Source organism: Tupaia chinensis, unplaced genomic scaffold (genome assembly GCF_000334495.1).
Source record: "Tupaia chinensis unplaced genomic scaffold, TupChi_1.0 Scaffold000671_2, whole genome shotgun sequence".
Lineage (NCBI taxonomy): Eukaryota > Metazoa > Chordata > Mammalia > Scandentia > Tupaiidae > Tupaia > Tupaia belangeri.
The window spans coordinates 449,323-474,797 of NW_006160194.1; the positions used below are offsets into that span (position 1 = coordinate 449,323).

General features: G+C 43.4%; 1 protein-coding gene across 1 annotated transcript in view; it reads left to right on the forward strand.

Annotated features, from left to right (window-relative positions):
* The first annotated feature begins 2,963 nt into the window (after nucleotides 1-2,963).
* TRAF3 (TNF receptor associated factor 3) overlaps nucleotides 2,964-25,475 on the forward strand; it is a 128,287-nt gene continuing 105,775 nt past the window's right edge. The window contains exon 1 of the mRNA XM_027776389.1: nucleotides 2,964-2,982. The gene's annotated coding sequence lies outside the window, so the exon portion shown is untranslated. The remainder of the gene's footprint in view (nucleotides 2,983-25,475) is intronic.

Here is a 25,475-nt window from a genome sequence, read left to right on the forward strand (position 1 = left end):
GAGATGGGTGTGTATGTTTATGTATTATTTATTCGTTTATTTTTGTGAAGTCATAAAGGCTGTATCGAAGAGCCTTGTAACTGCTTCTTAATTTACATTCACAGCATACAGCTGGAGAGAAGCCATCATTTCTTCCCCTAACATTTGCTGCGAATAAGCACTGGTTGAGCCTTTGAAATGTTTTCTGTTACCTCATATGTGTCTATCAGTTTCTTATTTGAAGAAATGGCCAACTAGACCATCAGTTGGTCTTAAAATCTTACCTCTTTTACGTCTTTGAAAATGGCCTGTTAAAAGACTGCGTCGTATGTAGTATGTGTGGCCAAATACTGTACAACCATTCTCTTTTCAAATGAGGGGAAATGTTTGCCTTTGCACCAGGTCGTGACAACATAAATATTAAGAATTAATCTACAGAAGAAAATCCTTTGGCCACAACGAAATAAGTCTTGCCAGTCTGAAAACTGGAAAACATCACAGGAGATTGGAGGTCACTGAGCGGGTGTTCTTGCCAGAGACCCTGACAGCTCTGGCATTCCGGCATCACTAGTTAAAATCAGACCTTATCATGATAAGGTTTAAGATGTAAGGTGTCTCACCCGGGTGCCATCTGTTCCAGCTGTCACAGTGCAGAAGCCAGGAAAACAAACTGTCCAGGGAGAATTCCAGCTTTTTTTTTTTTTTTTTTAAGACATTCACATTAATTTTTCTGTGGGAGGAAAGAAGACCAGTTATTTTCTTTGGATGCTATCCATTCCTTTTAGAATTAGTATGATGGCCTCACTCAGTAAGAAGGCTATAAAGACATTCCATTGGAAACAGGCAATAGCAGTCGTCAGTTGTTTCTGTTAATACCATCAAAATACCCCTACTCTGGTTCACATCTCAAAGAAAGCCTTTCATTTAACCAAAACATCTGAACTGCTGCTTGTTGTCTTCCCCTGTGTTAGGGATTTTGATTCTCTAACCACTCTAGCTAGAATCCCTTCTTGTGCAGATCAGAAGGACCTTTGTGGGGTATTGTAAGGACAGATATGCTGATGAGCTAGAAGATGAGAATGATTTATCACTCCCTTAAAATTCTTTTTTTATGATGTTGAAGCTGTACCTCAAGAAATATAAAACTCACTGTGGTGTTGCAAGTCTGAGCTGGCTCAAGCAAAACAGAGGAAATTGCGTTAAATTTGTCCATTTCTGTTTTCTAATCTTCGTATAGCAAGACTCTCCAAACAGCAAGTGATCTAACCTATCAAATATTATGCAATAGCTGAATTTCCTTGCAGTGGCCAGTTTAAGAATTGTTATCAGAAGAGTGAGAGTGCTCGCGGCCAGAATCCTTGGTGTCCTTACTCGTTTCTCTACAAGAGTTCATAGAGGAAAAATTATTTGGTAGGTTTTTTGGGAGAGGAGAATCATAATAACTGTAGACCCAGACAGAAACTGGGAAGAGAGCTACAGAGTGAGAAAGGAAGCGAGGCCAGAGGATTTGGAAGATGACCAGAGAGTAGCAGCCTGAGGTCTCAGTGTGAAGATGAATGGGAACTGAAGCCAGGGTGAGGGAGACCTGGATGCCTGTGAGCAAGGGGGCGGTAGAGAGAGGTTCCTGGGATAGGGGCTGTGGATTTGTGCCACAGCAGCTGGCATCGGATCCTAAAAGAGTCAGCAAAAATAGAAAAAAAATCACTTTTAAACAGGGAAAAAAAAAAAAACTGTTAGAAAATGGTGTGTACTTGTGTAATCTCTTTTATTTGTTTGTTTATTTTGGAGAGTTTTTTTGCTATAGGGCGTGTGTGCTTGCCAGAAAGACAGAGACAGAGAGACAGAAAGTAACAAATCACTCCCTGGGGGAATGGCCACGCCACAGTCCCTTCTCCATTCTCCTCTCGGGATCTTGGGCACACATGCACACGTGCCCGGCCTGAGTTTAAGCCGCCAGGTATGGGACTTGAACCGCGATTGACTACATGGGAGTTCAGCGACACCGCCATTACGCTAACTGCTGGTCCCTAATCTTTATTTGTAATTAACTAAAAATAATGATTTTCTCATTTTAGAAAGACTTCTCCTTGACTGTCTTTAAGTTCTGCACACTGTTCCAGGAAAGGTTGGGGGTGGGGACAGATCTACCTAGGAAAGAGGAGGTGAGCTTTCTGTCGTTAAGCATAAAGACTCTTATTTTTTGGTGGAACCTGTTGGCCCATGCTCTTAGTTTATAAGCTGGCGGTAGGCTGTCGTGGATGCAGGTGATTGTTGGTTTCTGTCAATTCCAGGAATAAGGTTGGAATTCTTACTGCATTCTGTATTCCTCCAGTTAAGTAGATCATTAACTGGGACTTGGGAGTCTTTTCTTCATTTAATTAATGTTCAATTAATGTGTCCTGCGTTCCCATAATGTTCTAGTTGCAGTCATAGGATGAATGAGACAGCACTCCTTAAGAGTGTAATCTTAAGAAATCTGGAGCGTCTTGGCTCCTGTGCATCCTGAGGGGAAATGCCAGAAACCAAAAGATATTAGACTGAGGTGGCACCAGGACAGAAGGTGAGGACAAATGAAGATTCACCATCTTGCTCTCAGGGAGCTACCACCCAGCCGAGAATGAAGAAGGAAGCAACAAGAAAGTTATGAGGTGTAGGATAAATTATGTAGAATCTGGTGGGAATTGACCATAAGAGAAAGCTCTTGGCTGACTGGGAAGGAGAAGGGCTTCTGGGAAGTGGCATCAAGTTGAGCCCTCAGTGTCAGGAAGGCTCTGTACAGTTGGGCCATGGGCCCTCTGTAGGGCCCCGAGAATGGCAGTCAGATCATTTTTCCCTTTCCCACTTTGTCTTGGTGAGATGGGACCTGACTGACTTGATATGATGCTGCACATGCTGCTGGTCAGTGAATTTCCATTTGTAAACTTTCAGGTGCCGTCTTCCGGTTCTTGCCAGGTCTTTTGGTGACCAGAAACTCAAGTGAAGCAGGTGGTCTGCCAACCTTAGGTATGCTCTTTGTTCAACAGTGCTGTAGGCCATAACCTGGGTGGCACATTGCTGACCCTGCTCTTTCTTAGTGTTGCTAGAAAGTCTTAAAGGTCCATCTGGTGGTGGTATGGTTAAGGCAACTGGATTCCACACGGCCACCTTCATGGGGTTCAAGTCCCACACCTACTGGCTTGGAAGATAGGCTGGTGTGTGTGCGTGTGTCCGTGTACTGGTGCTCAAAATCATGAGAATGGAGGAAAAGAGATGTGGCATGGCCATTCCCTTGGGTTGCTTTTTTCTCTTTTTCTGGTGAGCACATGTGTCCCGGGGCAAACTATAAAAAAGAGAAAGAAAGGTGGTAGTAGGGGCAGGGGTGTAAATGTTAGTGTTAAAAAGCCCCTTTCCCCCAAGCCTACTGCTATGTCATCCATGCCCAGATGACCTAAAAACTTGGGCATTGCTTGTCATTTAATGATTCACCTTTTTTCTATGATTTGTTCCACACTAATTTTGACTGTTTAAAAACATTTTTTACATGGAGGCCATCCTACCATGAAAGAGCAGATCTGTTGCTCTGACGTTTGGGTTTTTCTTTCCAGTTGAGACATTGATTGTATGGCACAACTGAAAACATTAAAAACTTGATTTCAGGCTGGCTCTGTAGCCTAGTGGTTAAGGGAGCCAGATCTCACATGACCAGCCATGGTTCAAATCCTGGCCCTGGGAGCTTGAAAAACATGCTAGGCACGTGTATGTGCATTCTCAGTCTTGACAGGATAGACAGTGGAGAAGGGGTTGTGGTGTGACCACACGCCATTGGGGAGTGCCTTCTCCCTTTCCGTCTCTTTCTCTCTGTCTCTTTCTGATTATCGCTCACATCCTCTGGCTATTAATAAAGGAAAACAAAATAACTTGATTTCTGTAAGTGGAGGGAAAAGCTAGATTGATTAAACCGAGAAGGATAATATAACCTTCAGGACAGGAGATGCATCTAAGTGGTAAAATATGCGTATTCAGGAATATGTTAATTGTTATGAAGATTTTCATAGATTAACTTTGGAAAGTTAATGTCTGTTGGGAGGCCTAAACCCCAACACATGAAGTGATTAGGTACTTCTTAGGCCTTATATTCTTCCCTAAAGTCCAGTATTTATGTCCAGATCCTGCACGTTCAGGAGCTGGGAGGGAGGTGAGAGATGTGGTTTGTAATGTGTGTCCACAATTGGGTGACCTTGCAGCTGTCCTCTTTGAGTGTGTGCTCCTGGAGGGCAGGGTTCCCATCCTCTTGTTCTCATAGGCTTAGCTTGTGCTTGTGTGTTTTGCTAGGGATGTTGTATTATGGGAAAAGTTCTTTTGATATAACTTTCTTGAGTGCTTTAATGACTAAAAGCTGAAGGAACAGGAAAACTAGTTCTCTTGAGCTCTTCCTTGGCCAGTAATGCCCAGAAGTCTTAACTCTATCCTGGAAATTAAATTCTCCTTTTTGGATTAATATAGCCTGCTGTCTGAAACCTTATTATAGAGTAAATTAAGTGTGTGGGTTTCAGAAGGCTTTTCTGTGTGAGACTTTACTCTTAGTGGGAGTGAGGACAAGCCTGTTAAGTTTTACCTTAAAAAAACTTTTTTAAGGAATTATTTTATTTAACTTTATTTATTTTAATTTGACCAGAGAAGGACAGAGTGGGGGAATGAGAAAGCAAGCCGCCAGGTCTGGTACTCAAACCACGGTCTGCCATGTGGGAGTCCAGCAACCTTAATTACCACGCCACCTGCCACCTCCAAGTTCTACCTTAAAATTTTTTTAAGAAAGTTTTTTTTTTAATTTAGTTTATGTGCTATTATTACTTATTTTTTAATTTGACCAGAGAGAGAGAGAGAGAGCGAAAGAGAGAAGGGAAAGTAAGAAAGCAAGATACCAAGTCTGGACTCTTAACTGTGGTTGTCCATGTGGGAGTCCAGCATCTTAACCATTACACCACCTGCTGGCTCCTTTACCTTAACATTTAATGTGAGTTTTATACTTTGTAAAATGTCTGATTGTTTTAATATAAACACACTTTGTCGCCAAAGTCTTTTTGTACCATTGATTCCCCAAAAGATGCATTGTGTTTATCTTTGGTTCCCCTAGGATTCTCAAGGAGTCCCTTAGGAATCCCACCATGTACTTCTGGGGATACCCACCCCTCGAGTTTGAGAAGTGTCAGCGTGGTGGAAGGCACTGTCTTTGAAGATCTAATTTCAGTCCCGTCCTCTGTTATTAGTAATGAAATGACCATGGGCTGGATGCCTGGCCTGAGTTTGTTTCTCCATCTGTAAAATGGGGCTAAGAAGATCTGGGACATCACTTGTTTGTCATGAGTGGGATGGATGATATTTATAGATGTCATTTTTCATAGTAGAAGATTAGTGATGGAGAAGAATAAGAATGTTAAGATCTTAGAATGTAAACATCGTATGCCAGATCTTGTTGGTGGGGACTATAGACATTTTTTAGTTGAATGTCCTCCTTTTGTGTGGGAGGCAGCTGAGGCTTAGTGATTGGGTAAGTATTCTCCTAAGTCAAATAATGGCAAAGTAAGGACTGTTCACCTAGAGTAGTTTCTTCCCTGAATTTTTTCTTTTTTTTGGGAGAGGTTTTCACTATAGGGCGCGTGCGCTCGCCAGACGGACAGAGAGAGACATAGAGACAGCGAGAAATCACCCCCCAGAATGGATGGACACGCTGCAATCCCTTCTCCTCCATTCTCCTCTCGGGATCTTGGGCACGCACACACACGCGCCTGGCGTGAGTTTTAAGCCACCGGGTCCAGGACGCGAACCGCGGTCGACTACGTGGGAGTCCAGCGACATAGCCATCATGCTGACTGCTGATTCCCTTTCCTGAATTTTTTATGTTTCCAGCCATTAGCTCCAGGGAAGCTCTTGGCTTCCAAGTAGGGATAATTGAGAATTGTTTAATTATCACACTCACCCCCCCAGAACTTTGTGCTAGGGCCTATGCTTGTAAAAGCTTAGAAGTCAGTTAAGAGGCTGTGTGATCGCTGTCCTCAAGGAGCATCTGTGTGTCTGTGTGAGCCCGAAGAATAATTGGGTTATGGCACAATGCGGCAAGTACTGTGATAGTAGCATAGAGGCATTGTGGGATTGTGGGGGGGACGCCAAGCAGTTTGGACCAGGGGTTAGTAGGAGTAGATTTCTAGGAAGACAGCATAAGCATGAGCAAGCTGCCGAAAGAGGAGCCGAGGTTGGCAGAGGATCGCATGTCAGAGGGTCCAGGAGTCTGAAACAGTTTCTGAAGAGGAAAAGGGAATGGCCATATTTGGGTGCCCCTTTTCTTTTTAAATTAAATTTAATTTAAAAAATTATTTAATTTTGTTTATTTATTCATTTATTTTAATTTGATCAGAGAGAAACATAAGGAGAAAGGTAAAGTGAGAAAGCAAGCTGCTGGGTCCAGGACTCGACCTGTGGTGGCCATGTGGGAGTGTGCAGTGCCTTAATCATCATGTCACCTGCTGGTTCTTTGGGTGCTCCCTTTCCACCAGCTTAACTTTTTTTTTTTTTTGGGTGGGGGGAGAGGTTTTCGCTATAGGGCGCGTGCGCTCGCCAGACAGACAGAGAGAGACATAGAGACAGAAAGTGAGAAATCCTCCCCCAGGGGATCCCTTCTCCTCTTGGGATCTTGGGCACGCACGCACACGTGCCCGGCGTGAGTTTTAAGCCACCGGGTCCGGGACGCAAACCGCGGTCGACTACGTGGGAGTCCAGCGACCTAGCCATTACGTTAACTGCTGGTTCTCCTCCAGCTTAACTTTTGAAGTAGGAATTATCCCCCATTTTAGAGATGAGGAAAAGGAAGTGCCAACAGGCATGCTGGACTTAAGGGTTCATGTTTTCACCACTGCACTGTGGCTAGTTTAAGCTGAATTACAGTCCAATTTTAGATTTTCTTCAGATTCCAGGCTTTAGTTTTGCTTTCAGAGTCTAGATTTTAGTTTTGCTTCTATATAGCACTTTAAAAAACTGCTTATTTTTCCATCGTATGTTTGTCATATCGCTGATAGTGACTTCTAGTCATTCCATGTAGTCTAGTCCATTTCTTCTCTCTGTTTTGAGTTATTTTGTTATAGTAGTAATGTTGTGTTCAGTGTCCTTTAACAAATTTAGTCAGGATATTCTTTATCTCTATGGTACAGATGTTGATTACATCTTACTGAGTAGCAGTCCCTAAACTGATTTACTATGTTTTCTTTCCCCTTCCTCTCTCTTAATTTACATTTAAACCGATACTCTAGTAATAATGATAGTACTTAGTCATTATGTCTTTACATGGTTTTACAAACATTAGCTTGTTAGTACTGAAGAAGTCCCTGAGGCCTGGTCACTCTGTAGAGAGCATAATGGTTACAGCTCAGCACCCCTGCATCTTAGATTTAATTATAACTACAGATTGCTTATTGGAATATGAGATACAGGCAAAAAAGCCTTCTCCATGATTAGGGAAATCCTGATGTTGGCTATTTTGGAGAAACTCGTACATGGCTCTTTTGCTTGAACCGTATTTAGACATGGAACCAGGAAGGGCAGGTATAGTTGGACTGAGTGTGGGCTTGTTTTTCAGCCATTTATATCTGCTTCAGGAAGGGTCATGAATAATGGGACACAGCTGCAAACCAGGAAAGGTCCTTGAGGAAATAGAGGATATATTCTTTGTTCTTACACAAGTTGGCCCTTCTACTGTAGAGGCATGTCATGGTAGCAAGGGCCTCGTGTCTCCAGAGTCTGGACTGTCTCCTCCATGTTGAACGGTATTCTGTGCATTTTGGATGGTGTTGAGACAGCCTAAGATGTAGTCAGTAGAAATGACACAAGTTTATGTATGAAAGAAGTCAGACCTGGTTTGAATTCTGGCTCACCCTTTAGCTAACTATGCCAATGATCTTTTCTGAACCTCAATGTTCTCATCTGTGAAAGGTAGTTACTGAGTTGGATGGTGGTGATGGTTCTATAGCATTATGAGTGTATTTAATACCACTGAATCATAACTTAAAAAATGTTTAACAAGGTGGTACACCCATAGTGGCGCAAGTGGTAGGGTAGCACTATCAATACTGGAGTCATAGAGGAAGGCCCAGTGTTCAGATCTTGGGTTGAGCTGAACACACTGGGACTCCAGCAGGTGAGGCTGCCATCCTCGCTGGCTAGAAGGCTGCGGGGAGGATTGCAGTGTGACAGGACCCTGTTGAGGGTGTGTGTATACTTGTGTGTGTGTGTCTCTCATACTAAAGAAAGAAACAAAAGGTTAAGGTGTTAATTTTAAGATTGTGTATATTTTGTCATTATATAGTAATTATGAGGATTAAAAATGAGAACTTGAGGACCTAGCATATAAGAAGTGATAATTCCTTTTACCTCCCCCCTCCTTTTTTGAATGCTCTCATAAAAGGGAAAACATGACTTGGTAGCAAGGTGAATGGTAGGCTCACTTGGGAATATGGTCTGACCCTGGAAGAATTTCCTTCTACAGGTGGAGGTAGAAGGAAATTATAGGACCATAAAGAAATTATTGATAATAAAAGGTTAAATGTCTGGGACATAGAATCATGGTATATTTGTACAAAAAGAAACATCTATATTTAGATATTCCCCTCCCCTATTTATTTATTTATTTAACAACTGAAGTATGAATTTATTTTGGTGCAAAAACTTTTCGAGGGGACCAGCAGTCGGCATAATGGCTATGTTGCTGGACTCCCATGTAGCCGACTGCGGTTTGAGTCCCGGACCTGGTGGCTTAAACTCAGACTGGGCGTGTGTGTTTGCATGTGTCTAAGATCCCGAGAGGAGAATGGAGGAAAAGGGATTGTGGCATGGTCATACCCCCTGGGGGGGTTATTTCTTTCTTTCTGTCTCTCTCTGTCTTTCTGGCGAGTGCATGCGCCCTATAGCAAAAACCTCTCCAAAAAAAGAAAAAAAAAACTTTTTGAAATTTATACATAAGTTTTCCCATTACATGTATGTATTTCCATGAAATTTTTTTCCCTGAAACTTTTTTTTTAATTAATTTACATTCATTCCCTAAGCATCGTCACAGCATACAAAATGTGATTTCCCATCCAGAATATACTGCATAGTGGCTTAATCATGCAAGTTATTGTCAATAATTTTCCATTTCTCATTTTATATATATATATGTATATATACATGTATATATATATATACATACATATATATATATGTGTCTGTGTGTGTGTGTGTGTATATATATATATATGTATATATATATTTTTTTTTACCTCTATTTCCGACCCTCTGCCCTTTCCCACCCTTCTCCCACACTATCTCTGGTGTCTATAGTTGTTTTCCATTCCTTCCTCCCTCCGAATTTTATTGATCACACAATTTCTTAAATAATCTAACTACTTTCAGTAGCAAGTAGATCTTTGAGTGCCTCTCTAGGTTTGGAAAGTTTTCTTGCAGGATTTCATGAAATAGATTATCAATGTCCTTATGAGTCTCTTCACAATTTCACAGTTATCTGGATATTTGGACGTTTAATGGTATCTGCTATTTCTCGTATAATATTCTCATTTTGGGGGGTAATTTTCTCAGTCTTTATGGTGGATCTTTTTTTTTTTTTTAAAGAGATTTTTGCCATAGAGCATGTGTGCTCGCCAGAAAGAGAAACAGAGAGACAGAAAGTGAGAAACCCCCTGGGGGGATGACTGCAGTCCCTTCTCCATTCTCCTTTCGGGATCTTGGGCATACATGTGCCCTGTGTGAGTTTAAGCTGCTAGGTCTGGGACTCGAACTACAGTTGACTATGTGGGAGTCCAGCGATGAAACCGTTACGCCATCTGCTGGTCCCAATTTTTCTTTCAGATTTTTGCCTTTGTGTGCATGTGCTCACTGAGACAGAAATCATCCCTCACTGTGGGGAAGGCCACTCTGCAAATCCCTTCTCCATTCTTCTCTCAGGATTTTGGACACACATGCATATATGCTTGGCATGTTTTTCAAACCACTGGCTCTAGGACTTGAGCCGTAGAGTCAGCCATATGGGATCCAGCACCTTAACCACCTCACTGCGTACTAGTCCCTTTTCTTCTTCTTTTTTTTTTAAGTTTATTTACTTATTTCCTCCATGAGAGATACAGAGAGACAGCATTCCCAGTAGAGTCTTGGCACCATGATCCACCCTAGCCTCAGCTAGCTCCTGATCATAAGCACATGAATGTCTTGCATACCGAACCCAGAACCTTTCTCTGATGGTCAGCTTTACAGAGTGTTGTATTTTATCCTGTATGCCACCATCTAACCACCTCTGTTTCTTTGATTAAAGCCATTCTAGTAAATGTGAAATGGTATCTTACTGTGGTTTTAATTTGTGTTTCCTTAATGATATTGGATGTCTTTTTATGTGTATTTTGGCTGTGTGTGTGTGTGTGTGTGTGTGTGTGTAGTTTGTCATATATTTTTGAATGTTAGAGTCTCACTATTATAGATAATATGATTTGGGAAATCCTTTTTCCAATTCTGTAGTTTTCCCACATATCTTCTTGACAGTGTCCTTTGCACAAATGTTTTTCATTTTGAAGTCCAGTGTTTTCCTTTTGTTATGTTGCTGGACTCCCACATGGCTAACTGTGGTTCAAGTTCCGGATATAGTGGCTTGAAAATCACGCCGGGCGTGTGTGTGCCTGTATGCCCAAAATCTCGGGAAGAGAATGAATTGCAGCGTGGCCATCTCCCTCTATGGGATGATTTCTCACTTTCCCTCTTACTGTCTTTGTCTCTCTGGTGAGCGTGTGTGTCCTAAGGCAAAAACCTCTTACAAATAAATAAACAAATAATAAATTAAAAAAGAAAAAAGATTTACCAGGCCAGTTGGTGGTGGGATGGTTAAAGAGGCTTAATCCCACATGGCCAACTATATGGCTCAAGTCCTGGACCTGCCAATTTAAGAACAAGTTGAGAACATGTGCATGCATGCCTAAAATTCCGAGAGGAGAATGGAGGAAAAGGGGGGTGGTTTCTCGCTTTCTCCTCCTTTCTCTGTGTGTCTTTGGTAAGCACACACTCCCCATAGGAAAAACAAAAAACAACCCCACCATGGGGCCACTCTGTTGTCTGATGGTTCGGGCAGCTGGATCTTACTTGGGCCAACCATACAGTTTAAGTCTTGGCCTCGGTGACTTGAACATGCTCGGCATGTGGGTGAATATGCACGGTCCTACCAGAATGGAGAAATGGAGGAGAAGAGATTGTAGTATCATCATGCTCCATTGGAGGGTCCTTTTTTTCCTTTCCTTCAGTCTTTGTCTCTGCAAACACATACACTTTCTGGCAAGTTAAAAATAAAACAAACGGGCCAGCAAGTGGCGTGGTGATTTAAGGGCGCTGGACTACTTCCACATGGCCGACTGTAGTTTGAGTCCTGGACCTGGTAGCTTGCTTTCTCACTCCACACACCCTCCCACTCCCCGCTCTTTCACTCTGTCCTTCTCTGGTCAAATTAAAATAAATAGATAAATAAAGTTAAATGAAAATAAACTGTGATATTGCTGTGTTTTTTTCTGATTTTTGTAGTTTAGTTCAGACACTTAGGTCTTTGATCCATTTTGAGTTAATTTTTATGTATGGAGTAAAGTAAGAGTCCACTTCATTCTTTTGCATGTGGTTATCCAGTTGTCCTGACACCATTTATTGAAAAGACTGTTTTGGGGGACCAGCAGTTAGCGTAATGGCTATGTCGCTGGACTCCCACATAGTCGACTGCAGTTCGAGTCCCGACCCGGTGGTTTAAACTCACGCCAGGCGCGTGTGCATGCGTGCCCAAGATCCCTAGAGGAGAATGGAGGAGAAGGGATTGCGACGTGGCCATCCCCCCGGGGGGTGATTTCTTGCTTTCTGTTTCTCTGTCTGTCTCTGTCTGTCTGGTGAGCGCACGTGCCCTATAGCAAAAACCTCTCCAAAAAAACCCCCCAAAAAACAACAAGACTGTTTTTCCCATTGAATGGTCTTGGCATCCTTGTTGAGAATGAATTGTCCATAGATGTTTTTGTTTGTTTTGGCCTCTTAGTTCTGTTCCACTAATTCATATGTCCGTCCTTACACTATTTTGATTACTGTACCTTTTAAAGTAGAACAGTATGTCTGGGAAGTGTGAGTCTTCCAATTTTGTTCATATTCTATATTGTTTTAGCTATTCGGGGTCTCTTGAAGTTCTGTATGAATCTGAGAGTCTGCATTTCCATTTCTGCAAAAAGGGTCATAGGACTTTCGATAAGGATTGCATCAAATATATAGATTACTTTGGGGAGTTGCCATTTTAATTTACTATAGGATACATGCACTCGCCAGACAGAGGGCAAGTGTGCAAGCACCCCCCATGGTCATACCACAGTTCCTTCTCCATTTTTCTATACTGTATGAATTCGGGGCATACACACACATAAGGCCGGTGTGTTTCTGAAGCTGTTGGGCCTGAGACTCAACCCTACAGCTGACCATGTAGCACGCATGCACACGGGCCTCCCATGCCTTAGAGCCAGCACTTTAGTGTGAATACATGTGTGTGTTGGAAAGCAGGAAGGTACATGACATGAATATCACTGAAAGACTCTCTTGGACCAGCCTAGTAGTCTAGTGATTAAGGAGTTGGTTGGAACCCACAAAGCTGACCACAAGAGATTGAGGTGTGACCTTGCCCTACAGGAGGGGATGCTTTTCTCCTTTTTCTCTTCCCTCCCTCTGTCTCTCTGGTGATGTGTGTCCTCTGACAATAATGATAATAGGGATAATAAGAAAAGAATTCTTGAATTGGTGCATGCATTCAAGTCTTGGTGCATGCGGTAGTGTACTGATCGGCAGTGCTGGAAGTGACATGGCTGTCAGTATGTTCAGATCTCAGTTTGACTTGCAAACACACTAAGTGTACACCCACTCAAGATCCTGTTGAGCTGGAGGACTGGGGGATGAGGATCATGGCATGACTCGACCCTGTCAAGAGTGCTTGTCTGTCTTGTCTTTCTCACTCGCTCTCTTTCTCTCTTACAAATACACTGCTCTCTAAAATGAACAAACTAAAAAAAAGAAAAAAAATTCATGGAAAAACTTTCATAATACGCCCACTCACAGGATGGTATAAAGTATGTTTTATTTAACTAAATCAGTAGCCATCCTTGATCTATTTGGTAAGAGTTTGTTCTTTTCTTTTCTTTTTTTTTTTTTTGCTATAGGGTGTGTCATGATCAGAGAAAGACAAAGAGAGCATGAGAGAAAGTGGAAGGCACTCACCAGAGGAAATGGCTATCCCTTTCTTTCTATTCTCTTCTGGGGATTTTGGGCTTGCATGCACACATGCCTGGCATGTTTTTTCAAGCCACTGGGCCTGGGACTTGAATCTCACAGTTGGCCATATGAGATCCAGCTGCCTTAACCACCACACTGACAACTGGCTTTTTGTCAAGAGCTTTTTAAATACAACTTTACAACTTTGGGTCTCTAAAATCCCCTCCCCCCTTTAAATTTTTTTTTTTTTGGCTAAAGGGTGCATGTACTTGCTGGAGAGAGATAGAGTGAGAGAAAACAGTGTACTTGCTGGAGAGAGAGAGAGTGAGAGAAAACCCCCTCCTTGGGGTGTGGCCATATCACAATCCCTTCTCCTCCATTCCTCCCTCCTTTTGGGATTTTGGGTACACACTAGCATGCATCTGGCATACTCCCCCCACCCCAACACCACCAAATAATTTATTTGGAATCAGAATTAAAAGAACATTTAAAAAAATATATTTTTTCACTTAAGTTTATTTGTTATTTTCATTTGACCAGAGAAAGAGAGAGAGAGAGAGAGAGAGAGAGAGAGAAAGCAAGCCACTTAGTCCAGGACTCAAACCATGGTCAACCATGTAGGAATCCAGCACTTTGACCACCACGTCACCTGCCGGCCCAGAATTAAAAGAACTTTTGACATTTGTGAAATGTATGTTTATTCTGATACTTCTGTAGTTGTATAACTGACTCATCACAAATTACTGGATTAATGTTACTTCTTCAGAACGGGGTTTATTTAGCATCTGGCATACTTTTTAAGCCGCGGGATCCAGGACGCAAACTGCTCAGCTGTGTGGGATCCACCTGCCTTCACTACCATGTGACTGGCTGGCCCTCTATTAGTTCTTGGTGTTTTTTTTTTTTTTCCCCCTGTAGGTTGTGTGTGCTCACTGGAGAGAGATCAAGCAGGAGAGAAAAAGTAAGAAAGCACTCCTGAGGGAGGATGACCACACCATAATCCCTTGTCCTATGTTCTCATCTGAGGATTTGAGGCATTGTATACACATGCACTTGGCATGTTTTTCAAACTACCAGATCTGAGACTCCAACCACACAGTTGGACATAGGGCATCCAACTGTTCTAACCACTGTGGCACCTAACTCAGTTCATTGTAAATAATATTTAAAACTTTCATCTTCCTTTTGAAGAATATGGTGGAGTTCAAGTTTATATTTCTATCCTAAAACCTTCATTGGGAAATATTAGTAAGCCTAGATATCCTAAATTTCTTTTTTTTCACCTTAGATCATTCTAGTAAATCCCCTGGAGACTTATTACAATAAAGTTATGGGTGTTTATATATAAAAGTGTGTGATAATTTGACTGTGCAGAGGTGTATATGTGTTAGCTCTAGTACAGAAATCTCATTTTCTGTGAACCCTGTCTTTTCAACCTGTCTCAGCTGATTGTGGCAACATTACTTGAGCAGGAGCAAATTTGATGAGGTGATGGGAGTGAGAGAGCGGATTTAAATACTGAAACAAGAAATCTGCATCTTTGGCTCCAGTGAACCTATGGTATATTGGGATTAATTCAAGAGGAACTGTGTCTGCCGGTGTTCTGTGAGTGCCCTTGATTTGTACTTGCAGAGAAGCCACTAGTTATGTGTTTCCCAGGCATACATTGCCTTCGTTCTCAGATAAGTCATCCCTGGACACCTGGCCTTCTGTGCAAAATAGGCACGAATGAAGAGAGTGAACTACTCGTAAGTGGTTGATATACTGGAAGGACTAATGCTCAAAATTGCAGAAAGTCCTGGATGGTACTCTTCCTGAGATTCCTGAGGTCAGAACTTAGGGTCTTTTGCAACAGGAATTTATACATACCATTATGTGTTGCTTAATGACAGCCATATATTCTGAAAAGTGCACTGTGAGGTGATTTTGTCATTGTGGGAACATCACAGCGTGTACTGTATATACCAGCCTAGACTGTATAGCCTGCTATACTAGTTATATGGTATAACCTGTGTACCCTGTATGGGACCACCTGTCCAACGTGCAGTTTGTCATTGTCTGAAATGTGCAGTACATTACTATTTTTGAATAGTGGTATCTATTTTTTTTATTCTATTTTTTTTTAATTGTCAGAGGGTGTGTGTACTCAATAAAGACAGAGAAAACATACCCCCCCCACCAGTGGGTGTGGTCACATTGCAGTTCTTTTTTTTTTTCTTCCTAATTCTCCATCCCATCAGGATTTTGGGCGCATACACTGGCCTGGTGTGATTTTTAGAGCCATCAGGCAGTTGGCCACACACACACATACACACACACACACTCACACACACCCCTGATGTGTTTTTGAAACTGCCAGGGCTATGTGGAGTCCAAATCCCAGTGCACAATGTCTAATCACTGTACCGTGGGGCCAGCCTTGTCATTTTCTTGAATTCCAAAAGTTTCTAGTCTTTGGCATCTCATAAGGGACAAAGTAATTGTTCTTTATCAGCCTTTGGGCTTGCTTCCTTCAGTACTAGTTACTTTTCTCAGTCACTGTCATCTTTCGAATTCTCTGTATCAGAATATGGTGTCTATAGCCTGGGATGACTAGCATGAGTGTCACAGGAGGGCAATAAGACTTGAGGCCTGGGTAGAGTGATAGCTGAGGTGGGAGGGCTGATCCAAGGGGGCAGGGGCATCTCACACTGTGTGGCCTGCTCTTATGCTGTCTTCTCCTGTGTGTTCTGGTTCTTATAAAATATATACATAAATTTTGTTAAGGTGAATTAATATCATTACCTTTGCATTTTATTTTGTCTCAGGGTTCTTAGGAACTACCCATCATATTTTTAGTATTTTAGACTCAGAGTTAAACATGGAAGGTATAATTGAACCTGAAAAAATGGTTTGAAGGGCAGCTTCATAGAAACCCCCATTTTGCATTCTTTGGCAGTCTGTTCTAAGTATGGAACTCCTAATGTAAAGGTTTCTAGATTGTATAGAATGGTGGAGAGTTAGGAGAAGAGGGGCTAGTGGTCTTTTGCCAGTGGAGGGCAAGATTCAAGGAAGAGTTGGGAACCAGTGGTCTAGTCTACCTGTCTTCGTGACTTTGGCAAATCATTTTTTGGGGGCAAGTCTTTGAAACCCCTGCCTCTTTGCACAGTAGATGGGGATTATTGTATTACGGAGCTTTTAAAGGTGAATTCATTATATGGGGCAAGACCATATATCAGCAGTATGCAATGCTGTGTGATGCTGGACTGCCATGGGAAAGTCCTGGGCTTGTGTCCTGAGGTCTCCCTGTACATTCCAGGTGTATGTATGTGCCCATGATCTCCACTGGTTGAAGCCCAGCTTTTGTAGTTTTATTAGAAATAACCACGAGGCCAGCCTTGTAACCTAGTGATAAAAGGGAGCCAGATCCCACATGGCCAGCTGCAGTTCAAATCCTGGCCCTGGTGATTTAAGAAACACAGCAGGTGTGTGTGTGTGTGCGCGCGCACGCATGTGCGATTATGTATATCTATGTATATTATGTAAGGGATTACAGTGTATTCACACTGTGTTTGGGGTTACTTTCTCTCCCTCTCCTCCTTTGGTGAGAACACATGCCCTCTGGCAAATAAACATTTTTTTCTAAAAGAAAAAAATTTTGTTTTGTTTTTGCTACCGTGGTGTGTGCTTGCCAGAGAGAAAGAAAGAGAGGGAAAGTGAGAAAGCACCACACCCAGGGGGAATGACCACACCACAGTCCCTTCTCCTCTTGGGATGTCAGGCATGCATGCATGCATACGTACCTGGGATGTTTTTCTGGCTGCAAGTCAGGACTTGAACTGCTCAGTTGCCCACAGGGGATTCAGGTGCCTTACCAGTTGGCCCCGAAAAATGGTATTTAAGAATAAAGGAGGGACCAGCAGGTGGCGTAGTGGTTAAGGTGCTGGACTCCCATATAACTGACTTTAGTTTCAGTTCCGGACCTGGTGGCTTGAAACTCAAGCTGGGCATGCAAGCCCAAAATCCTAAGAGAAATGGAGATGGGATTGTGGTGTGACCACCCCCCCCGGAGGATGATTTCTCGCTTTCTTTCTGTCTCTCCAGGGAGCATACATGCCCTAATAGCAAAAATGTCTCTTGAAAAAAAAAAAAGAATAAAGGAACTGGGGCCAGTGGATGACATAGTGGTTATGTCACTGGACTCCCACATGGCCTACTGCAGTTTGAGCTCTGGACCTGGTGACTCGAAAATCACGCCTGATACATGCGCGTGCACGCTCAAGATCCTGGGAGGAGAATGAAGGAGAAGGGATTGTGGCATGGCCATCCCCCTTGGGGTGATTTCTCATTTTCCCTCTCACTTTCTCTGACTCTCCAGCAAGTCCATATACCCCAAGGCAAAAACTTCTTTAAAAAGAAAAAAAAATAATAAAATAAAGGAACTTAGGTTTTCCAGCCTGGAAAAGAGAACACAGGGTATAGCTACCATACATTCACTAGTCCAGCATGCGTCTATCTACTGTATGCCTGGTTAAACTTAGGTGCTCATTATATTTTTGTATGTTTGTGCTAAATATTAGGTTGTTAGAGAAGTCATGACATGTTTTTCTATGTAAAAACGCATCATGACTTTCCCGGCAACCCAGTATATAAAGAAAAACATTTAAATGACTACTGGCCATTTTTGTTCAGCAGACTTTTGTAAAGCATTTCATTCATTTCAGCCATGCTAGTAAAATGCTGTGAAGACGACATATGTGTATGTAATACTACTTGAGACCCTGTTTTGGGGCACCCCAGAAAAATGGTCTCTGCCATCATAGAGCTTAGACACTAGTTGTAGAAGGAAAAATACAAATATGTAGAAAGTTTTTAGAAATAAATTATTTGGAAACAAGAGGAGACGGGATAATAGAAGGCAGCCTATGCTCTCAGCTGGGCCTCCTGTCAAACTTCTCACAGAGGAGATGGCATTTTTGGGGGGCACAAAGGGCACATATGTCTTAGGATGATAGAACTGTGGGTTGTTTGTCCTTAACTTCAGCGTAAGCCACCCAGATATGCCTGGGAGCCTATCACCACCCAGCTGATGCGTGCCTAGGCGGGCATAAGGAGTTAGTGTGGTGTGGTTAAGGGCTCGGATGCCAGAGACGGCCCACCTGGTCTGAGTGACCATGGGTCTTGGGCAGGTCACTGTACTCCTGTGTCTCAATTCCTTTTTCTAGAAACAGGTAGGTACCTCCTGGAGGTGCAAGCTAGAAAGCATTTAGGGCAGGAAGTGCTTGATGAAGTTTAGCAGCCTTTCGTTGTGAGGACAGTAAAGGAGTTTAAGTGACTTGAGCCTGCAAGTGGGATGTTCTGACTGGGGATGGGGCTAAGCTGGAGCTGGGGCCTGGCTCCGGCTCACTAGGCAGTCTCTCTTTCTCAGCCTCTGTCCTTTTATTCAAAACATCTGCTGACTGCTGTGTGTCCCACAAAAATACACACAGGTACAATTCCTGCCTTCAAGGGGTGGCCTCCGTGTTAGTTAAAAAATGTAGACTAAAAGATTAGAGAAATAGTACGGGTTGTCTGTGTCTTTACCTTCCCTACCCCACTGCCCCCACTTACTTTTCTTTGTGCAGAATTAGAGTCTTCAGTCCTCGGGTTTTCTCCACATTCCTCTGCTCCATGACCAAACCTTGGTGAGAAAGATAGTTGGGCTGTTCTCAGAGTGTAGTTGATGACAACTATAAGCATGTCCGAAGCTTTCCACAGTGGGGGACCTCCCCTCGTGTCAGAGGAGAGTGGGTGTGTAATTTGTGCCCATTCAGAGCTGAGGGTGCAACATTCTGAAGCAGCCCGCCCTTAATACATGATTCGTGTGGTTTCTTTTATCTAAAATTCATATGAATTTTGTATTCTGCTCTGTAGTATGTATTCTAGTATTACAAACCTCCAAAAATCTTTCTGTGCACCAAAATTGACCCTCCAGACAGGAAGATGTGCTGATTATTCCCATGGTTCTTTCATATACCACTGTACTTTGAGAAGCACAAGAAAAGATTTTGACCTTCCTTGGGCATAGAAGAATCTGTATTGAGGTTGACACATCTTTAATCCTTTAATTATTTTTCAGTTTTCTTTTCAGTTGGCCCTTAAGGGAGTATTTGCTCTACATGCATATTTGATGCCCTTTGGTTTAGATAATTTGGATAATTGGCAGCTAGTTCTGATCTTGTTATCAGAAATTTTAGTGTGGATACTATGCCACCAGGCCCATCAAGGGGGCATTTGAGAAGCCAGGAGATTGACTGGATATTTGGTGTGAGAATGACTGCTCTCCCTAGATGGGGAGGAAAGGTTAGAACCCGAGAATAAGCTGATGTGGGAACTGGATGCTAAGAATGTCTTGGGCCAGCCATGGTGGTGCAGTGGTATGGCATAATCGCACAGTGCTGAACCCAAATGGGAAGGAAGGTCTGGTGTTCACTTCCTGGAGTCTCCTTATACGGTCACCCAGAGTGAGAGCACTGCCATGGTCCCCAACGTAGCCTGCCTCTCAAAGGAAATGTCAGCATTTCTTGATGACATGGTTCAGAACCTCTCCAAGCTTTGTGTGTGCGTGTGTGTCCTTTTTTTTTTTTTCAGTTTTGCTAGAGGATTTAATTTGGGGAGTTGACAGACTGGGGTGGATTATGGCATGAGAACTCGGTTAGGGGTGCCTGTTGCCCCTCTCATCTCTTTTTCATGGGAGAAAAAGAATAAGAATATCTGAAGTGTTTAAGAGCTGTTTACTTTTCTATAGAGAGTAGTGTGCATAAAAATGGCCACAGGTAGGAGAGAGTGCCTGAATGAGACCCTCACTGCTCTGGGTCTGGATTCCAGGATGCCGGAAGCACCCTTGAGTAGAGGTGCCCCAGTGGACTCCAGACAGCCCTGCTCGGGTGCGGTTCTGTCTGACGTCATAACTGCCGAAACTTCTGGGATTCTCCTTCAGCTGGTGAGTAGGGAGGGCCAGGGAGCCCCCGCATTCAGCCCCCTCTGTGGTTCCACCCAGTTTTACACGTGGGGAGAGTATTCTATGGGACTAGATTTTTCTGTGAGCCCTAAAGGGCTGTGGTGAGCACTGGTGTTTCACTTAGGGGGATCTTCACCCTGCAGAGTTGGCGAGGTTTGGTGATGCACTCCTTCACCCAGAATGAGAGCACTGCCATGGGCTCCAACATCGCCTGCTTCTCAAAGGAAATGTCAGCATTTCTCCATGACATGGTTAAGAACCTCTCCAAGCTTTGTGTGTGTCCTTTTTTTTTTTTTTTTAAGTTTCACTAGAGGATTTAATTTGGGTAGTTGTATTTTGTTTGTTTGTTTGTTTTTGTTTTTGAGAGGTTTTTGCTATAGGATGCACGTGCTCACCAGAAAGACAGAGAGAGACAGAAGGCGAGAAATCACCCCCCAGGGGGGATGGCCACGCAGCAATCCCTTCTCCTCCATTCTCCTCTCGGGATCTTAGACATGCACGCACACGCGCCCAGCATGAGTTTAAGCCACTGGCTCCAGGACTCAAGCCACGGGGTCTAGGACTCGAACCACGATCGACTACACGGGAGTCCAGCGACATAGCTATTACGCCAACTGCTGGTCCTGTGGGTAGTTGTTTTTAAGTTGTTCAAACTTAACTGAATCTGATTCCCGTTTCCTTGGTTTTATTTATGTCTGTCTGGTCTAGGGCAGTGGTTCTCAACTGGAAACAGTGTTGTTTTCAGGGAGCTTTTGGCAATGTTTGGGAACTTTAGGAGGGGGATGCTACTGGCATCTAGTAAACAGAAGCCAGAGATGCTGTAAGCATCTTATAGCTCTCAGATAGCCTCTTGCGATACCGACTCCTGTGGCCTGAAATGGCAGCAGTGCCATGGCTGAGGAACTGTGGTCTGTAAGCATCATAGAGCTTAGACACTAGTTGTAGAAGGAAAAATACAAATATGTAGAAAGTTTTTAGAAATAAATTATTTGGAAACAAGAGGAGACGGGATAATAGAAGGCAGCCTATGCTCTCAGCTGGGCCTCCTGTCAAACTTCTCACAGAGGAGATGGCATTTTTGGGGGGCACAAAGGGCACATATGTCTTAGGATGATAGAACTGTGGGTTGTTTGTCCTTAACTTCAGCGTAAGCCACCCAGATATGCCTGGGAGCCTATCACCACCCAGCTGATGCGTGCCTAGGCGGGCATAAGGAGTTAGTGTGGTGTGGTTAAGGGCTCGGATGCCAGAGACGGCCCACCTGGTCTGAGTGACCATGGGTCTTGGGCAGGTCACTGTACTCCTGTGTCTCAATTCCTTTTTCTAGAAACAGGTAGGTACCTCCTGGAGGTGCAAGCTAGAAAGCATTTAGGGCAGGAAGTGCTTGATGAAGTTTAGCAGCCTTTCGTTGTGAGGACAGTAAAGGAGTTTAAGTGACTTGAGCCTGCAAGTGGGATGTTCTGACTGGGGATGGGGCTAAGCTGGAGCTGGGGCCTGGCTCCGGCTCACTAGGCAGTCTCTCTTTCTCAGCCTCTGTCCTTTTATTCAAAACATCTGCTGACTGCTGTGTGTCCCACAAAAATACACACAGGTACAATTCCTGCCTTCAAGGGGTGGCCTCCGTGTTAGTTAAAAAATGTAGACTAAAAGATTAGAGAAATAGTACGGGTTGTCTGTGTCTTTACCTTCCCTACCCCACTGCCCCCACTTACTTTTCTTTGTGCAGAATTAGAGTCTTCAGTCCTCGGGTTTTCTCCACATTCCTCTGCTCCATGACCAAACCTTGGTGAGAAAGATAGTTGGGCTGTTCTCAGAGTGTAGTTGATGACAACTATAAGCATGTCCGAAGCTTTCCACAGTGGGGGACCTCCCCTCGTGTCAGAGGAGAGTGGGTGTGTAATTTGTGCCCATTCAGAGCTGAGGGTGCAACATTCTGAAGCAGCCCGCCCTTAATACATGATTCGTGTGGTTTCTTTTATCTAAAATTCATATGAATTTTGTATTCTGCTCTGTAGTATGTATTCTAGTATTACAAACCTCCAAAAATCTTTCTGTGCACCAAAATTGACCCTCCAGACAGGAAGATGTGCTGATTATTCCCATGGTTCTTTCATATACCACTGTACTTTGAGAAGCACAAGAAAAGATTTTGACCTTCCTTGGGCATAGAAGAATCTGTATTGAGGTTGACACATCTTTAATCCTTTAATTATTTTTCAGTTTTCTTTTCAGTTGGCCCTTAAGGGAGTATTTGCTCTACATGCATATTTGATGCCCTTTGGTTTAGATAATTTGGATAATTGGCAGCTAGTTCTGATCTTGTTATCAGAAATTTTAGTGTGGATACTATGCCACCAGGCCCATCAAGGGGGCATTTGAGAAGCCAGGAGATTGACTGGATATTTGGTGTGAGAATGACTGCTCTCCCTAGATGGGGAGGAAAGGTTAGAACCCGAGAATAAGCTGATGTGGGAACTGGATGCTAAGAATGTCTTGGGCCAGCCATGGTGGTGCAGTGGTATGGCATAATCGCACAGTGCTGAACCCAAATGGGAAGGAAGGTCTGGTGTTCACTTCCTGGAGTCTCCTTATACGGTCACCCAGAGTGAGAGCACTGCCATGGTCCCCAACGTAGCCTGCCTCTCAAAGGAAATGTCAGCATTTCTTGATGACATGGTTCAGAACCTCTCCAAGCTTTGTGTGTGCGTGTGTGTCCTTTTTTTTTTTTTCAGTTTTACTAGAGGATTTAATTTGGGGAGTTGACAGACTGGGGTGGATTATGGCATGAGAACTCGGTTAGGGGTGCCTGTTGCCCCTCTCATCTCTTTTTCATGGGAGAAAAAGAATAAGAATATCTGAAGTGTTTAAGAGCTGTTTACTTTTCTATAGAGAGTAGTGTGCATAAAAATGGCCACAGGTAGGAGAGAGTGCCTGAATGAGACCCTCACTGCTCTGGGTCTGGATTCCAGGATGCCGGAAGCACCCTTGAGTAGAGGTGCCCCAGTGGACTCCAGACAGCCCTGCTCGGGTGCGGTTCTGTCTGACGTCATAACTGCCGAAACTTCTGGGATTCTCCTTCAGCTGGTGAGTAGGGAGGGCCAGGGAGCCCCCGCATTCAGCCCCCTCTGTGGTTCCACCCAGTTTTACACGTGGGGAGAGTATTCTATGGGACTAGATTTTTCTGTGAGCCCTAAAGGGCTGTGGTGAGCACTGGTGTTTCACTTAGGGGGATCTTCACCCTGCAGAGTTGGCGAGGTTTGGTGATGCACTCCTTCACCCAGAATGAGAGCACTGCCATGGGCTCCAACATCGCCTGCTTCTCAAAGGAAATGTCAGCATTTCTCGATGACATGGTTAAGAACCTCTCCAAGCTTTGTGTGTGTCCTTTTTTTTTTTTTTTTAAGTTTCACTAGAGGATTTAATTTGGGTAGTTGTATTTTGTTTGTTTGTTTGTTTTTGTTTTTGAGAGGTTTTTGCTATAGGATGCACGTGCTCACCAGAAAGACAGAGAGAGACAGAAGGCGAGAAATCACCCCCCAGGGGGGATGGCCACGCAGCAATCCCTTCTCCTCCATTCTCCTCTCGGGATCTTAGACATGCACGCACACGCGCCCAGCATGAGTTTAAGCCACTGGCTCCAGGACTCAAGCCACGGGGTCTAGGACTCGAACCACGATCGACTACACGGGAGTCCAGCGACATAGCTATTACGCCAACTGCTGGTCCTGTGGGTAGTTGTTTTTAAGTTGTTCAAACTTAACTGAATCTGATTCCCGTTTCCTTGGTTTTATTTATGTCTGTCTGGTCTAGGGCAGTGGTTCTCAACTGGAAACAGTGTTGTTTTCAGGGAGCTTTTGGCAATGTTTGGGAACTTTAGGAGGGGGATGCTACTGGCATCTAGTAAACAGAAGCCAGAGATGCTGTAAGCATCTTATAGCTCTCAGATAGCCTCTTGCGATACCGACTCCTGTGGCCTGAAATGGCAGCAGTGCCATGGCTGAGGAACTGTGGTCTGTAAGTTGTTCAGAAATGCTGTTGTGTTTTTTGTTGAGCATATAGTGATTAATATACAGTGTTTTCATAAGACAAAGGTGCCTTTTTCAGAAATTCAGTCATCATTAAATGAGATATTAAGGATCAAACTTTTTTTTTTTGTTTTTTATACTACTGTACTGAGATTCTACTAGAAGTGTGTATGAAAATTAGCAAAGGGGACCAGAAGGCCAGAGTTTCTGGGGCTGAAGCCCAGATGTGCATCAAGCCAGTTGGATAAACTCTAGATGCCATACCTCACACCAAAACTTTGGTCAGCAGAATGGGAATATTTTTTTTTTTTTAAGAATTATTTTATTTTGGGACCAGCAGATAGTGTAATGGTTATGTTGCTGGACTCCCATGTAGTCGACCGTGGTTCAAGTCCCAGACCCAGTGGCTTAAACTCACAACAGGCGCGTGTGTGTGCGTGCCCAAGATCCCAAGAGGAGAATGGAGGAGAAGGAATTGCTGCATGGCCATTCCCCTTGGGGGAGTGTTTTCTCACTTTCTGTCTCTCTGTCTCTGTCTTTCTGGTAAGTGCATGCACCCTATTGCAAAAACCTCTCCAAAAAAAATTATTATTTTATTCATTGTCATTATTATTATTTTAAAAATTTTACTGAGGTTGACTAGAGAGAGAAATAAAGTGAAAAAGCAAGCTGCCAGGTCTGGGACTTGAACCACAATCAGCCATGTGGGAGTCCATCTGCCTTAACCACCACACCAACTGCCAGCCCCTAGAACGGGAATTTTTGAGTAGGTACCACTAGAAAAATAAAAGTAATTTTCCAGCTGAGGTTCCCAAGTTCCCCAAATTTATGTCTTTGACCTGCATCTCAATTTGAACTTCAGCTTTGGACCCATGCATTTACTAAACTATTGCCTGACTGTGCAAGGCCACATCCTACTTGCCAAGGCATGGTAAAAATGATCTAGGCAGGTAGCTCCTTGCCTGTTTTTTGTTTTTTTTTTTTTAAATTCTTTTTATTTTTTATCTTTTTCTTTTCTTTTTCCTTTTTCTTTTTTTTGGGAGAGGTTTTCACTATAGGGCGCATGTGCTCGCCAGACAGACAGAGAGAGACAGAGAGACAGAAAGCAAGAAATCACCCCCCAGGGGGGATGGCCACGCCACAATCCCTTCTCCTCCATTCTCCTCTCGGGATCTTGGGCACGCACGCACACATGCCCGGTGTGAGTTTTAAGT